The sequence below is a fragment of the Euprymna scolopes genome, chromosome 46 (assembly GCF_053919585.1).
Source record: "Euprymna scolopes isolate OS-2025 chromosome 46, ASM5391958v1, whole genome shotgun sequence".
Lineage (NCBI taxonomy): Eukaryota > Metazoa > Mollusca > Cephalopoda > Sepiida > Sepiolidae > Euprymna > Euprymna scolopes.
The window spans coordinates 125249696-125269036 of record NC_136527.1 but is presented as its reverse complement, the minus strand read 5'-3'; positions in this window follow the sequence as shown (position 1 = coordinate 125269036).

The window sequence follows — 19341 nt, the reverse complement described above, 5'->3', positions numbered from 1 at the left end:
GATTAGCAAATATTTTTTGCGTTTGAGATTACGTATGATTTCATAGTAAATTAGTAGTAAATATTTTGGGGTTTTAAATTACACATGAATTAATAGTAAATTAGAAGCCAATATCATTTGGGTTTTTGATTACACATGAGTTAATAGGAAATTACTAGCAAATTCTTTAGGTTTGAGATTAATAGTGAATTAATAGTAAATGATTAGCAAATATTTTTTGCGTTTGAGATTACGTATGATTTCATAGTAAATTAGTAGTAAATATTTTGGGGTTTTAAATTACACATGATTTAATAGTAAATTAGAAGCAAATATCATTTGGGTTTTTGATTACACATGATTTAATAGGAAATTATTAGCAAATTCTTTAGGTTTGAGATTAATAGTGAATTAATAGTAAATGATTAGCAAATATTTTTTGCGTTTGAGATTACGTATGATTTCATAGTAAATTAGTAGTAAATATTTTTGGGTTTTAAATTACACATGAATTAATAGTAAATTAGAAGCCAATATCATTTGGGTTTTTGATTACACATGAGTTAATAGGAAATTACTCGCAAATTCTTTAGGTTTGAGATTAATAATGAATTAATAGTAAATGATTAGCAAATATTTTTTGCGTTTGAGATTACGTATGATTTCATAGTAAATTAGTATTAAATATTTTGGGGTTTTTAATAACACATGATTTAATAGTAAATTAGAAGCAAATATCATTTGGGTTTTAGATTACACATGATTTAATAGGAAAGTACTAGCAAATTCTTTAGGTTTGAGATTAATAGTGAATTCATAGTAAATGATTAGCAAATATTTTTTGCGTTTGAGATTACGTATGATTTCATAGTAAATTAGTAGTAAATATTTTGGGGTTTTAAATTACACATGATTTAATAGTAACTTAGTAACAAATATAATTTGGGTTTTAGATTACACATGATTATATAGGAAATTACTAGCAAAGTCATTAGGTTTGAGATTAATAGTGAATTAATAGTAAATGATTAGCAAATATTTTTTGCGTTTGAGATTACGTATGATTTCATAGTAAATTAGTAGTAAATATTTTGGGGTTTTAAATTACACATGATTTAATAGTAAATTAGAAGCAAATATCATTTGGGTTTTTGATCACACATGAGTTAATAGGAAATTACTAGCAAATTCTTTAGGTTTGAGATTAATAGTGAATTAATAGTAAATGATTAGCAAATATTTTTTGCGTTTGAGATTACGTATGATTTCATAGTAAATTAGTATTAAATATTTTGGGGTTTTTAATTACACATGATTTAATAGTAAATTAGAAGCAAATATCATTTGGGTTTTTGATTACACATGAGTTAATAGGAAAGTACTAGCAAATTCTTTAGGTTTGAGATTAATAGTGAATTAATAGTAAATGATTAGCAAATATTTTTTGCGTTTGAGATTACGTATGATTTCATAGTAAATTAGTATTAAATATTTTGGGGTTTTTAATTACACATGATTTAATAGTAAATTAGAAGCAAATATCATTTGGGTTTTTGATTACACATGAGTTAATAGGAAATTACTAGCAAATTCTTTAGGTTTGAGATTAATAGTGAATTAATAGTAAATGATTAGCAAATATTTTTTGCGTTTGAGATTACGTATGATTTCATAGTAAATTAGTAGTAAATATTTTGGGGTTTTAAATTACACATGATTTAATAGTAACTTAGTAACAAATATAATTTGGGTTTTAGATTACACATGATTATATAGGAAATTACTAGCAAAGTCATTAGGTTTGAGATTAATAGTGAATTAATAGTAAATGATTAGAAATATTTTTTGCGTTTGAGATTACGTATGATTTCATAGTAAATTAGTAGTAAATATTTTGGGGTTTTAAATTACACATGATTTAATAGTAAATTAGAAGCAAATATCATTTGGGTTTTTGATCACACATGAGTTAATAGGAAATTACTAGCAAATTCTTTAGGTTTGAGATTAATAGTGAATTAATAGTAAATGATTAGCAAATATTTTTTGCGTTTGAGATTACGTATGATTTCATAGTAAATTAGTATTAAATATTTTGGGGTTTTTAATTACACATGATTTAATAGTAAATTAGAAGCAAATATCATTTGGGTTTTTGATTACACATGAGTTAATAGGAAAGTACTAGCAAATTCTTTAGGTTTGAGATTAATAGTGAATTAATAGTAAATGATTAGCAAATATTTTTTGCGTTTGAGATTACGTATGATTTCATAGTAAATTAGTATTAAATATTTTGGGGTTTTTAATTACACATGATTTAATAGTAAATTAGAAGCAAATATCATTTGGGTTTTTGATTACACATGAGTTAATAGGAAAGTACTAGCAAATTCTTTAGGTTTGAGATTAATAGTGAATTAATAGTAAATGATTAGCAAATATTTTTTGCGTTTGAGATTACGTATGATTTCATAGTAAATTAGTATTAAATATTTTGGGGTTTTTAATTACACATGATTTAATAGTAAATTAGAAGCAAATATCATTTGGGTTTTTGATTACACATGAGTTAATAGGAAATTACTAGCAAATTCTTTAGGTTTGAGATTAATAGTGAATTAATAGTAAATGATTAGCAAATATTTTTTGCGTTTGAGATTACGTATGATTTCATAGTAAATTAGTAGTAAATATTTTGGGGTTTTAAATTACACATGATTTAATAGTAACTTAGTAACAAATATAATTTGGGTTTTAGATTACACATGATTATATAGGAAATTACTAGCAAAGTCATTAGGTTTGAGATTAATAGTGAATTAATAGTAAATGATTAGAAATATTTTTTGCGTTTGAGATTACGTATGATTTCATAGTAAATTAGTAGTAAATATTTTGGGGTTTTAAATTACACATGATTTAATAGTAAATTAGAAGCAAATATCATTTGGGTTTTTGATCACACATGAGTTAATAGGAAATTACTAGCAAATTCTTTAGGTTTGAGATTAATAGTGAATTAATAGTAAATGATTAGCAAATATTTTTTGCGTTTGAGATTACGTATGATTTCATAGTAAATTAGTATTAAATATTTTGGGGTTTTTAATTACACATGATTTAATAGTAAATTAGAAGCAAATATCATTTGGGTTTTTGATTACACATGAGTTAATAGGAAAGTACTAGCAAATTCTTTAGGTTTGAGATTAATAGTGAATTAATAGTAAATGATTAGCAAATATTTTTTGCGTTTGAGATTACGTATGATTTCATAGTAAATTAGTATTAAATATTTTGGGGTTTTTAATTACACATGATTTAATAGTAAATTAGAAGCAAATATCATTTGGGTTTTTGATTACACATGAGTTAATAGGAAATTACTAGCAAATTCTTTAGGTTTGAGATTAATAGTGAATTAATAGTAAATGATTAGCAAATATTTTTTGCGTTTGAGATTACGTATGATTTCATAGTAAATTAGTAGTAGATATTTTGGGGTTTTAAATTACACATGATTTAATAGTAACTTAGTAACAAATATAATTTGGGTTTTAGATTACACATGATTATATAGGAAATTACTAGCAAAGTCATTAGGTTTGAGATTAATAGTGAATTAATAGTAAATGATTAGAAATATTTTTTGCGTTTGAGATTACGTATGATTTCATAGTAAATTAGTAGTAAATATTTTGGGGTTTAAATTACACGATTTAATAGTAAATTAGAAGCAAATATAATTTGGGTTTGAGATTAGACATGATTTAATAGGAAATTACTAGCAAATTCTTTAGGGGTGAGATTAATAGTGAATTAATAGTAAATGATTAGCAAATATTTTTTGCGTTTGAGATTACGTATGATTTCATAGTAAATGATTAGTAAATATTTTGGGGTTTTAAATTACACATGATTTAATAGTAAATTAGAAGCAAATATCATTTGGGTTTTTGATTACACATGATTTAATAGGAAATTACTAGCAAATTCTTTAGGTTTGAGATTAATAGTGAATTAAGAGTAAATGATTAGCAAATATTTTTTGCGTTTGAGATTACGTATGATTTCATAGTAAATTAGTAGTAAATATTTTGTGGTTTTAAATTACGCAGGATTTAATAGTAAATTAGTAGCAAATATTTTTGGGGTTTGAGATTACACATGATATAATAGGAAATTACTAGCAAATTCTTTAGGTTTGAGATTAATAGTGAATTAATAGTAAATTATTAGCAAATATTTTTTGCGTTTGAGATTACGTATGATTTCAAAGTAAATTAGTAGCAAATATTTTTTGGGTTTGAGATTACACATGATATAATAGGAAATTACTAGCAAATTCTTTAGGTTTGAGATTAATAGTGAATTAATAGTAAATGATTAGCAAATATTTTTTGCGTTTGAGATTACGTATGATTTCAAAGTAAATTAGTAGTAAATATTTTGGGGTTTTAAATTACGCAGGATTTAATAGTAAATATTTTGCAAATATGTTTTGGGTTTGAGATTACACATGATATAATAGGAAATTACTAGCCAATTCTTTAGGTTTGAGATTAATAGTGAATTAATAGTAAATGATTAGCAAATATTTTTTGCGTTTGAGATTACGTATGATTTCATAGTAAATTAGTAGTAAATATTTTGGGGTTTTAAATTACGCAGGATTTAATAGTAAATTAGTAGCGAATATTTTTTGGGTTTGAGATTACACATGATATAATAGGAAATTACTAGCAAATCCTTTAGGTTTGAGATTAAAAGTGAATTAATAGTAAATGATTAGCAAATATTTTTTGCGTTTGAGATTACGTATGATTTCATAGTAAATTAGTAGTAAATATTTTGGGGTTTTAAATTACGCAGGATTTAATAGTAAATTAGTAGCAAATATTTTTTGGGTTTGAGATTACACATGATATAATAGGAAATTACTAGCAAATTCTTTAGGTTTGAGATTAATAGTGAATTAATAGTAAATGATCACACAAATATTTTTTGCGTTTGAGATTACGTATGATTTATTAGTAAATTAGTAGTAAATATTTTGGGGTTTTAAATTACGAAGGATTTAATAGTAAATAATTAGCAAATATTTTTTGGGTTTGAGATTACACATGATATAATAGGAAATTACTAGCAAATTCTTTAGGTGTGAGATTAATAGTGAATTAATAGTAAATGATTAGCAAATATTTTTTGCGTTTGAGATTACGTATGATTTCATAGTAAATTAGTAGTAAATATTTTGGGGTTTTAAATTACGCAGGATTTAATAGTAAATTAGTAGCAAATATTTTTTTGGGTTGAGATTACACATTATATAATAGGAAATTACTAGCAAATTCTTTAGGTTTGAGATTAATAGTGAATTAATAGTAAATGATCACACAAATATTTTTTGCGTTTGAGATTACGTATGATTTCATAGTAACTTAGTAGTAAATATTTTGGGGTTTTAAATTACGCAGGATTTAATAGTAAATTAGTAGTAAATATTTTGGGGTTTTAACTTACGCAGGATTTAATAGTAAATTAATAGCAAATATTTTTTGGGTTTGAGATTACACATGATATAATAGGAAATTACTAGCAAATTCTTTAGGTTTGAGATTAATAGTGAATTAATAGTAAATGATTAGCAAATATTTTTTGCGTTTGAGATTACGTATGATTTCATAGTAAATTAGTAGTAAATATTTTGGGGTTTTAAATTACGCAGGATTTAATAGTAAATTAGTAGTAAATATTTTGGGGTTTTAACTTACGCAGGATTTAATAGTAAATTAATAGCAAATATTTTTTGGGTTTGAGATTACACATGATATAATAGGAAATTACTAGCAAATTCTTTAGGTTTGAGATTAATAGTGAATTAATAGTAAATGATTAGCAAATATTTTTTGCGTTTGAGATTACGTATGATTTCATAGTAAATTAGTAGTAAATATTTTGGGGTTTTAAATTACACATGATTTAATAGTAAATTAGAAGCAAATATCATTTGGGTTTTTGATCACACATGAGTTAATAGGAAATTACTAGCAAATTCTTTAGGTTTGAGATTAATAGTGAATTAATAGTAAATGATTAGCAAATATTTTTTGCGTTTGAGATTACGTATGATTTCATAGTAAATTAGTATTAAATATTTTGGGGTTTTTAATTACACATGATTTAATAGTAAATTAGAAGCAAATATCATTTGGGTTTTTGATTACACATGAGTTAATAGGAAAGTACTAGCAAATTCTTTAGGTTTGAGATTAATAGTGAATTAATAGTAAATGATTAGCAAATATTTTTTGCGTTTGAGATTACGTATGATTTCATAGTAAATTAGTATTAAATATTTTGGGGTTTTTAATTACACATGATTTAATAGTAAATTAGAAGCAAATATCATTTGGGTTTTTGATTACACATGAGTTAATAGGAAATTACTAGCAAATTCTTTAGGTTTGAGATTAATAGTGAATTAATAGTAAATGATTAGCAAATATTTTTTGCGTTTGAGATTACGTATGATTTCATAGTAAATTAGTAGTAGATATTTTGGGGTTTTAAATTACACATGATTTAATAGTAACTTAGTAACAAATATAATTTGGGTTTTAGATTACACATGATTATATAGGAAATTACTAGCAAAGTCATTAGGTTTGAGATTAATAGTGAATTAATAGTAAATGATTAGAAATATTTTTTGCGTTTGAGATTACGTATGATTTCATAGTAAATTAGTAGTAAATATTTTGGGGTTTTAAATTACACGATTTAATAGTAAATTAGAAGCAAATATAATTTGGGTTTGAGATTAGACATGATTTAATAGGAAATTACTAGCAAATTCTTTAGGGGTGAGATTAATAGTGAATTAATAGTAAATGATTAGCAAATATTTTTTGCGTTTGAGATTACGTATGATTTCATAGTAAATGATTAGTAAATATTTTGGGGTTTTAAATTACACATGATTTAATAGTAAATTAGAAGCAAATATCATTTGGGTTTTTGATTACACATGATTTAATAGGAAATTACTAGCAAATTCTTTAGGTTTGAGATTAATAGTGAATTAAGAGTAAATGATTAGCAAATATTTTTTGCGTTTGAGATTACGTATGATTTCATAGTAAATTAGTAGTAAATATTTTAAGGTTTTAAATTACACATGATTTAATAGTAAATTAGAAGCAAATATAATTTGGGTTTTAGATTACACATGATTTAATAGGAAATTACTAGCAAATTCTTTAGGTTTGAGATTAATAGTGAATTAATAGTAAATGATTAGCAAATATTTTTTGCGTTTGAGATTACGTATGATTTCATAGTAAATTAGTAGTAAATATTTTGGGGTTTTAAATTACGCAGGATTTAATAGTAAATTAGTAGCAAATATTTTTGGGGTTTGAGATTACACATGATATAATAGGAAATTACTAGCAAATTCTTTAGGTTTGAGATTAATAGTGAATTAATAGTAAATTATTAGCAAATATTTTTTGCGTTTGAGATTACGTATGATTTCAAAGTAAATTAGTAGTAAATATTTTGGGGTTTTAAATTACGCAGGATTTAATAGTAAATATTTTGCAAATATTTTTTGGGTTTGAGATTACACATGATATAATAGGAAATTACTAGCCAATTCTTAAGGTTTGAGATTAATAGTGAATTAATAGTAAATGATTAGCAAATATTTTTTGCGTTTGAGATTACGTATGATTTCATAGTAAATTAGTAGTAAATATTTTGGGGTTTTAAATTACGCAGGATTGAATAGTAAATAATAAGCAAATATTTTTTGGGTTTGAGATTACACATGATATAATAGGAAATTTCTAGCAAATTCTTTAGGTTTTAGATTAATAGTGAATTAATAGTAAATGATTAGCAAATATTTTTTGCGTTTGAGATTACGTATGATTTCATAGTAAATTAGTAGTAAATATTTTGGGGTTTTAAATTACGCAGGATTTAATAGTAAATTAGTAGCAAATATGTTTTGGGTTTGAGATTACGCATGATATAATAGGAAATTACTAGCAAATTCTTTAGGTTTGAGATTAATAGTGAATTAATAGTAAATGATTAGCAAATATTTTTTGCGTTTGAGATTACGTATGATTTCATAGTAAATTAGTAGTAAATATTTTGGGGTTTTAAATTACGCAGGATTTAATAGTAAATTAGTAGCACATATTTTTTGGGTTTGAGATTACACATGATATAATAGGAAATTACTAGCAAATTCTTTAGGTTTGAGATTAATAGTGAATTAATAGTAAATGATTAGCAAATATTTTTTGCGTTTGAGATTACGTATGATTTCATAGTAAATTAGTAGTAAATATTTTGGGGTTTTAAATTACGCAGGATTGAATAGTAAATAATAAGCAAATATTTTTTGGGTTTGAGATTACACATGATATAATAGGAAATTTCTAGCAAATTCTTTAGGTTTTAGATTAATAGTGAATTAATAGTAAATGATTAGCAAATATTTTTTGCGTTTGAGATTACGTATGATTTCATAGTAAATTAGTAGTAAATATTTTGGGGTTTTAAATTACGCAGGATTTAATAGTAAATTAGTAGCAAATATGTTTTGGGTTTGAGATTACGCATGATATAATAGGAAATTACTAGCAAATTCTTTAGGTTTGAGATTAATAGTGAATTAATAGTAAATGATTAGCAAATATTTTTTGCGTTTGAGATTACGTATGATTTCATAGTAAATTAGTAGTAAATATTTTGGGGTTTTAAATTACGCAGGATTTAATAGTAAATTAGTAGCACATATTTTTTGGGTTTGAGATTACACATGATATAATAGGAAATTACTAGCAAATTCTTTAGGTTTGAGATTAATAGTGAATTAATAGTAAATGATTAGCAAATATTTTTTGCGTTTGAGATTACGTATGATTTCATAGTAAATTAGTAGTAAATATTTTGGGGTTTTAAATTACGCAGGATTGAATAGTAAATAATAAGCAAATATTTTTTGGGTTTGAGATTACACATGATATAATAGGAAATTTCTAGCAAATTCTTTAGGTTTTAGATTAATAGTGAATTAATAGTAAATGATTAGCAAATATTTTTTGCGTTTGAGATTACGTATGATTTCATAGTAAATTAGTAGTAAATATTTTGGGGTTTTAAATTACGCAGGATTTAATAGTAAATTAGTAGCAAATATGTTTTGGGTTTGAGATTACGCATGATATAATAGGAAATTACTAGCAAATTCTTTAGGTTTGAGATTAATAGTGAATTAATAGTAAATGATTAGCAAATATTTTTTGCGTTTGAGATTACGTATGATTTCAAAGTAAATTAGTAGTAAATATTTTGGGGTTTTAAATTACGCAGGATTTAATAGTAAATATTTTGCAAATATGTTTTGGGTTTGAGATTACACATGATATAATAGGAAATTACTAGCCAATTCTTTAGGTTTGAGATTAATAGTGAATTAATAGTAAATGATTAGCAAATATTTTTTGCGTTTGAGATTACGTATGATTTCATAGTAAATTAGTAGTAAATATTTTGGGGTTTTAAATTACGCAGGATTTAATAGTAAATTAGTAGCGAATATTTTTTGGGTTTGAGATTACACATGATATAATAGGAAATTACTAGCAAATCCTTTAGGTTTGAGATTAAAAGTGAATTAATAGTAAATGATTAGCAAATATTTTTTGCGTTTGAGATTACGTATGATTTCATAGTAAATTAGTAGTAAATATTTTGGGGTTTTAAATTACGCAGGATTTAATAGTAAATTAGTAGCAAATATTTTTTGGGTTTGAGATTACACATGATATAATAGGAAATTACTAGCAAATTCTTTAGGTTTGAGATTAATAGTGAATTAATAGTAAATGATCACACAAATATTTTTTGCGTTTGAGATTACGTATGATTTCATAGTAAATTAGTAGTAAATATTTTGGGGTTTTAAATTACGAAGGATTTAATAGTAAATAATTAGCAAATATTTTTTGGGTTTGAGATTACACATGATATAATAGGAAATTACTAGCAAATTCTTTAGGTGTGAGATTAATAGTGAATTAATAGTAAATGATTAGCAAATATTTTTTGCGTTTGAGATTACGTATGATTTCATAGTAAATTAGTAGTAAATATTTTGGGGTTTTAAATTACGCAGGATTTAATAGTAAATTAGTAGCAAATATTTTTTTGGGTTGAGATTACACATTATATAATAGGAAATTACTAGCAAATTCTTTAGGTTTGAGATTAATAGTGAATTAATAGTAAATGATCACACAAATATTTTTTGCGTTTGAGATTACGTATGATTTCATAGTAAATTAGTAGTAAATATTTTGGGGTTTTAAATTACGCAGGATTTAATAGTAAATTAGTAGTAAATATTTTGGGGTTTTAACTTACGCAGGATTTAATAGTAAATTAATAGCAAATATTTTTTGGGTTTGAGATTACACATGATATAATAGGAAATTACTAGCAAATTCTTTAGGTTTGAGATTAATAGTGAATTAATAGTAAATGATTAGCAAATATTTTTTGCGTTTGAGATTACGTATGATTTCATAGTAAATTAGTAGTAAATATTTTGGGGTTTTAAATTACGCAGGATTTAATAGTAAATTAGTAGTAAATATTTTGGGGTTTTAACTTACGCAGGATTTAATAGTAAATTAATAGCAAATATTTTTTGGGTTTGAGATTACACATGATATAATAGGAAATTACTAGCAAATTCTTTAGGTTTGAGATTAATAGTGAATTAATAGTAAATGATTAGCAAATATTTTTTGCGTTTGAGATTACGTATGATTTCATAGTAAATTAGTAGTAAATATTTTGGGGTTTTAAATTACGCAGGATTTAATAGTAAATTAGTAGCAAATATTTTTTTGGGTTGAGATTACACATTATATAATAGGAAATTACTAGCAAATTCTTTAGGTTTGAGATTAATAGTGAATTAATAGTAAATGATCACACAAATATTTTTTGCGTTTGAGATTACGTATGATTTCATAGTAACTTAGTAGTAAATATTTTGGGGTTTTAAATTACGCAGGATTTAATAGTAAATTAGTAGCAAATATTTTTTGGGTTTGAGATTACACATGATATAATAGGAAATTACTAGCAAATTCTTTAGGTTTGAGATTAATAGTGAATTAATAGTAAATGATTAGCAAATATGTTTTGCGTGTGAGATTACATATGATTTCAAAGTAAATTAGTAGTAAATATTTTGGGGTTTTAAATTACGCAGGATTTAATTGTAAATAATTAGCAAATATTTTTTGGGTTTGAGATTACACATGATATAATAGGAAATTACTAGCAAATTCTTTAGGTTTGAGATTAATAGTGAATTAATAGTAAATGATTAGCAAATATTTTTTGCGTTTGAGATTACGTATGATTTCATAGTAAATTAGTAGTAAATATTTTGGGGTTTTAAATTACGCAGGATTTAATAGTAAATTAGTAGCAAATATGTTTTGGGTTTGAGATTACGCATGATATAATAGGAAATTACTAGCAAATTCTTTAGGTTTGAGATTAATAGTGAATTAATAGTAAATGATTAGCAAATATTTTTTGCGTTTGAGATTACGTATGATTTCAAAGTAAATTAGTAGTAAATATTTTGGGGTTTTAAATTACGCAGGATTTAATAGTAAATATTTTGCAAATATGTTTTGGGTTTGAGATTACACATGATATAATAGGAAATTACTAGCCAATTCTTTAGGTTTGAGATTAATAGTGAATTAATAGTAAATGATTAGCAAATATTTTTTGCGTTTGAGATTACGTATGATTTCATAGTAAATTAGTAGTAAATATTTTGGGGTTTTAAATTACGCAGGATTTAATAGTAAATTAGTAGCGAATATTTTTTGGGTTTGAGATTACACATGATATAATAGGAAATTACTAGCAAATCCTTTAGGTTTGAGATTAAAAGTGAATTAATAGTAAATGATTAGCAAATATTTTTTGCGTTTGAGATTACGTATGATTTCATAGTAAATTAGTAGTAAATATTTTGGGGTTTTAAATTACGCAGGATTTAATAGTAAATTAGTAGCAAATATTTTTTGGGTTTGAGATTACACATGATATAATAGGAAATTACTAGCAAATTCTTTAGGTTTGAGATTAATAGTGAATTAATAGTAAATGATCACACAAATATTTTTTGCGTTTGAGATTACGTATGATTTCATAGTAAATTAGTAGTAAATATTTTGGGGTTTTAAATTACGAAGGATTTAATAGTAAATAATTAGCAAATATTTTTTGGGTTTGAGATTACACATGATATAATAGGAAATTACTAGCAAATTCTTTAGGTGTGAGATTAATAGTGAATTAATAGTAAATGATTAGCAAATATTTTTTGCGTTTGAGATTACGTATGATTTCATAGTAAATTAGTAGTAAATATTTTGGGGTTTTAAATTACGCAGGATTTAATAGTAAATTAGTAGCAAATATTTTTTTGGGTTGAGATTACACATTATATAATAGGAAATTACTAGCAAATTCTTTAGGTTTGAGATTAATAGTGAATTAATAGTAAATGATCACACAAATATTTTTTGCGTTTGAGATTACGTATGATTTCATAGTAAATTAGTAGTAAATATTTTGGGGTTTTAAATTACGCAGGATTTAATAGTAAATTAGTAGTAAATATTTTGGGGTTTTAACTTACGCAGGATTTAATAGTAAATTAATAGCAAATATTTTTTGGGTTTGAGATTACACATGATATAATAGGAAATTACTAGCAAATTCTTTAGGTTTGAGATTAATAGTGAATTAATAGTAAATGATTAGCAAATATTTTTTGCGTTTGAGATTACGTATGATTTCATAGTAAATTAGTAGTAAATATTTTGGGGTTTTAAATTACGCAGGATTTAATAGTAAATTAGTAGTAAATATTTTGGGGTTTTAACTTACGCAGGATTTAATAGTAAATTAATAGCAAATATTTTTTGGGTTTGAGATTACACATGATATAATAGGAAATTACTAGCAAATTCTTTAGGTTTGAGATTAATAGTGAATTAATAGTAAATGATTAGCAAATATTTTTTGCGTTTGAGATTACGTATGATTTCATAGTAAATTAGTAGTAAATATTTTGGGGTTTTAAATTACGCAGGATTTAATAGTAAATTAGTAGCAAATATTTTTTTGGGTTGAGATTACACATTATATAATAGGAAATTACTAGCAAATTCTTTAGGTTTGAGATTAATAGTGAATTAATAGTAAATGATCACACAAATATTTTTTGCGTTTGAGATTACGTATGATTTCATAGTAACTTAGTAGTAAATATTTTGGGGTTTTAAATTACGCAGGATTTAATAGTAAATTAGTAGCAAATATTTTTTGGGTTTGAGATTACACATGATATAATAGGAAATTACTAGCAAATTCTTTAGGTTTGAGATTAATAGTGAATTAATAGTAAATGATTAGCAAATATGTTTTGCGTGTGAGATTACATATGATTTCAAAGTAAATTAGTAGTAAATATTTTGGGGTTTTAAATTACGCAGGATTTAATTGTAAATAATTAGCAAATATTTTTTGGGTTTGAGATTACACATGATATAATAGGAAATTACTAGCAAATTCTTTAGGTTTGAGATTAATAGTGAATTAATAGTAAATGATTAGCAAATATTTTTTGCGTTTGAGATTACGTATTATTTCATAGTAAATTAGTAGTAAATATTTTGGGTTTTAAATTACGCAGGATTTAATAGTAAATAATTAGCAAATATTTTTTGGGTTTGAGATTACACATGATATAATAGGAAATTACTAGCAAATTCTTTAGGTGTGAGATTAATAGTGAATTAATAGTAAATGATTAGCAAATATTTTTTGCGTTTGAGATTACGTATGATTTTATAGTAAATTAGTAGTAAATATTTTGGGGTTTTAAATTACGCAGGATTTAATAGTAAATTAGTAGCAAATATTTTTTGGGTTTGAGATTACACATGATATAATAGGAAATTACTAGCAAATTCTTTAGATTTGAGATTAATAGTGAATTAATTGTAAATGATCACACAAATATTTTTTGCGTTTGAGATTACGTACGATTTCATAGTAAATTAGTAGTAAATATTTTGGGGTTTTAAATTACGCAGGATTTAATAGTAAATTAGTAGCAAATATTTTTGGGGTTTGAGATTACACATGATATAATAGGAAATTACTAGCAAATTCTTTAGGTTTGAGATTAATAGTGAATTAATAGTAAATGATTAGCAAATATTTTTTGCGTTTGAGATTACGTATGATTTCATAGTAAATTAGTAGTAAATATTTTGGGGTTTTAAATTACGCAGGATTTAATAGTAAATCAGTAGCAAATATTTTTGGGGTTTGAGATTACACATGATATAATAGGAAATTACTAGCAAATTCTTTAGGTTGGAGATTAATAGTGAATTAATAGTAAATGATTAGCAAATATTTTTTGCGTTTGAGATTACGTATGATTTCATAGTAAATTAGTAGTAAATATTTTGGGGTTTTAAATTACGCAGGATTTAATAGTAAATTAGTAGCAAATATTTTTTGGGTTTGAGATTACACATGATATAATAGGAAATTACTAGCCAATTCTTTAGGTTTGAGATTAATAGTGAATTAATAGTAAATGATTAGCAAATATTTTTTGCGTTTGAGATTACGTATGATTTCATAGTAAATTAGTAGTAAATATTTTGGGGTTTTAAATTACGCAGGATTTAATAGTAAATAATTAGCAAATATTTTTTGGGTTTGAGATTACACATGATATAATAGGAAATTACTAGCAAATTCTTTAGGTGTGAGATTAATAGTGAATTAATAGTAAATGATTATCAAATATTTTTTGCGTTTGAGATTACGTATGATTTCATAGTAAATTAGTAGTAAATATTTTGGGGTTTTAACTTACGCAGGATTTAATAGTAAATTAATAGCAAATATTTTTTGGGTTTGAGATTACACATGATATAATAGGAAATTACTAGCCAATTCTTTAGGTTTGAGATTAATAGTGAATTAATAGTAAATGATTAGCAAATATTTTTTGCGTTTGAGATTACGTATGATTTCATAGTAACTTAGTAGTAAATATTTTGGGGTTTTAAATTACGCAGGATTTAATAGTAAATTAGTAGCAAATATTTTTTGGGTTTGAGATTACACATGATATAATAGGAAATTACTAGCAAATTCTTTAGGTTTGAGATTAATAGTGAATTAATAGTAAATGATTAGCAAATATGTTTTGCGTGTGAGATTACATATGATTTCAAAGTAAATTAGTAGTAAATATTTTGGGGTTTTAAATTACGCAGGATTTAATTGTAAATAATTAGCAAATATTTTTTGGGTTTGAGATTACACATGATATAATAGGAAATTACTAGCAAATTCTTTAGGTTTGAGATTAATAGTGAATTAATAGTAAATCATTAGCAAATATTTTTTGCGTTTGAGATTACGTATGATTTCATAGTAAATTAGTAGTAAATATTTTGGGGTTTTAACTTACGCAGGATTTAATAGTAAATTAATAGCAAATATTTTTTGGGTTTGAGATTACACATGATATAATAGGAAATTACTAGCAAATTCTTTAGGTTTGAGATTAATAGTGAATTAATAGTAAATGTTTAGCAAATATTTTTTGCGTTTGAGATTACGTATGATTTCATAGTAAATTAGTAGTAAATATTTTGGGGTTTTAAATTACGCAGGATTTAATAGTAAATTAGTAGCAAATATTTTTTTGGGTTGAGATTACACATTATATAATAGGAAATTACTAGCAAATTCTTTAGGTTTGAGATTAATAGTGAATTAATAGTAAATGATCACACAAATATTTTTTGCGTTTGAGATTACGTATGATTTCATAGTAACTTAGTAGTAAATATTTTGGGGTTTTAAATTACGCCGGATTTAATAGTAAATTAGTAGCAAATATTTTTTGGGTTTAAGATTACACATGATATAATAGGAAATTACTAGCAAATTCTTTAGGTTGGAGATTAATAGTGAATTAATAGTAAATGATTAGCAAATATTTTTTGCGTTTGAGATTACGTATGATTTCATAGTAAATTAGTAGTAAATATTTTGGGGTTTCAAATTACGCAGGATTTAATAGTAAATTAGTAGCAAATATTTTTTGGGTTTGAGATTACACATGATATAATAGGAAATTACTAGCCAATTCTTTAGGTTTGAGATTAATAGTGAATTAATAGTAAATGATTAGCAAATATTTTTTGCGTTTGAGATTACGTATGATTTCATAGTAAATTAGTAGTAAATATTTTGGGGTTTTAAATTACGCAGGATTTAATAGTAAATAATTAGCAAATATTTTTTGGGTTTTAGATTACACATGATATAATAGGAAATTACTAGCAAATTCTTTAGGTGTGAGATTAATAGTGAATTAATAGTAAATGATTAGCAAATATTTTTTGCGTTTGAGATTACGTATGATTTCATAGTAAATTAGTAGTAAATATTTTGGGGTTTTAACTTACGCAGGATTTAATAGTAAATTAATAGCAAATATTTTTTGGGTTTGAGATTACACATGATATAATAGGAAATTACTAGCCAATTCTTTAGATTTGAGATTAATAGTGAATTAATTGTAAATGATTAGCAAATATTTTTTGCGTTTGAGATTACGTATGATTTCATAGTAACTTAGTAGTAAATATTTTGGGGTTTTAAATTACGCAGGATTTAATAGTAAATTAGTAGCAAATATTTTTTGGGTTTGAGATTACACATGATATAATAGGAAATTACTAGCAAATTCTTTAGGTTTGAGATTAATAGTGAATTAATAGTAAATGATTAGCAAATATTTTTAGCGTTTGAGATTACGTATGATTTCATAGTAAATTAGTAGTAAATATTTTTGGGTTTTAAATTACGCAGGATTTAATAGTAAATAATTAGCAAATATTTTTTGGGTTTGAGTTTACACATGATATAATAGGAAATTACTAGCAAATTCTTTAGATTTGAGATTAATAGTGAATTAATAGTAAATTATCACACAAATATTTTTTGCGTTTGAGATTACGTATGATTTCATAGTAAATTAGTAGTAAATATTGTGGGGTTTTAAATTACGCAGGATTTAATAGTAAATTAGTAGCAAATATTTTTTGGGTGTAAGATTACACATGATATAATAGGAAATTACTAGCAAATTCTTTAGGTTTGAGATTAATAGTGAATTAATAGTAAATGATCACACAAATATTTTTTGCGTTTGAGATTACGTATGATTTCATAGTAAATTAGTAGTAAATATTTTGGGGTTTTAAATTACGCAGGATTTAATAGTAAATTAGTAGCAAATATTTTTTGGGTTTAAGATTACACATGATATAATAGGAAATTACTAGCAAATTGTTTAGGTTTGAGATTAATAGTGAATTAATAGTAAATGATAAGCAAATATTTTTTGCGTTTGAGATTACGTATGATTTCATAATAAATTAGTAGTAAATATTTTGGGGTTTTAAATTACGCAGGATTTAATAGTAAATTAGTAGCAAATATTTTTTGGGTTTGAGATTACACATGATATAATAGGAAATTACTAGTAAATTCTTTAGGTTTGAGATTAATAGTGAATTAATAGTAAATGATTAGCAAATATTTTTTGCGTTTGAGATTACGTATGATTTCATAGTAATTTAGTAGTAAATATTTTTGGGTTTTAAATTACGCAGGATTTAATAGTAAATAATTAGCAAATATTTTTTGGGTTTGAGATTACACATGATATAATAGGAAATTACTAGCAAATTCTTTAGGTTAGAGATTAATAGTGAATTAATAGTAAATGATTAGCAAATATTTTTTGCGTTTGAGATTACGTATGATTTCATAGTAAATTAGTAGTAAATATTTTGGGGTTTTAAATTACACATGATTTAATTGTAAATTAGTAGCAAATATAATTTGGGTTTGAGATTACACATGAGTTAATAGGAAATTACTAGCAAATTCTTTAGGTTTGAGATTAATAGTGAATTAATAGTAAATGATTAGCAAATATTTTTTGCGTTTGAGATTACGTATGATTTCATAGTAAATTAGTAGTAAATATTTTTGTGTTTTAAATTACACATGATTTAATAGTAAATTAGAAGCAAATATAATTTTGGTTTGAGATTACACATGATTTAATAGCAAATTACTAGCAAATTCTTTAGGTTTGAGATTAATAGTGAATTAATAGTAAATGATTAGCAAATATTTTTTGCGTTTGAGATTACGTATGATTTCATAGTAAATTAGTAGTAAATATTTTGGGGTTTTAAATTACACATGATTTAATTGTAAATAAGTAGCAAATATAATTTGGGTTTGAGATTACACTTGATTTAATAGGAAATTACTAGCAAATTCTTTAGGTTTGAGATTAATAGTGAATTAATAATAAATGATTAGCAAATATTTTTTGCGTTTGAGATTACGTATGATTTCATAGTAAATTAGTAGTAAATATTTTGGGGTTTTAAATTACACATTATTTAATAGTAAATTAGTATCAAATATAATTTGGGTTTGAGATTACACATGATTTAATAGGAAATTACTAGCAAATTCTTTAGGTTTGAGATTAATAGTTAATTAATAGTAAATGATTGGCAAATATTTTTAGCGTTTGTAGATTACGTATGATTTCATAGTAAATTAGTAGTAAATATTTTGGGGTTTTAAATTACACATGATTTAATAGTAAATGAGTAGCAAATATAATTTGGGTTGGAGATTACACATGATTAAATAGGAAATTACTAGCAAATTCTTTAGGTTTGAGATTAATAGTGAATTAATAGTAAATGATTAGCAAATATTTTTTGCGTTTGAGATTACGTATGATTTCATAGTAAATTAGTAGTAAATATTTTTGTGTTTTAAATTACACATGATTTAATAGTAAATTAGAAGCAAATATAATTTTGGTTTGAGATTACACATGATTTAATAGGAAATTACTAGCAAATTCTGTAGGTTTGAGATTAATAGTGAATTGATAGTAAATGGATAGCAAATATTTTTTGCCTTTGAGATTACGTATGATTTCATAGTAAATTAGTAGTAAATATTTTGGGGTTTTAAATTACACATTATTTAATAGTAAATGGTAGCAAATATAATTTGGGTTTGAGATTACACATGATTTAATAGGAAATTACTAGCAAATTCTTTAGGTTTGAGATTAATAGTTAATTAATA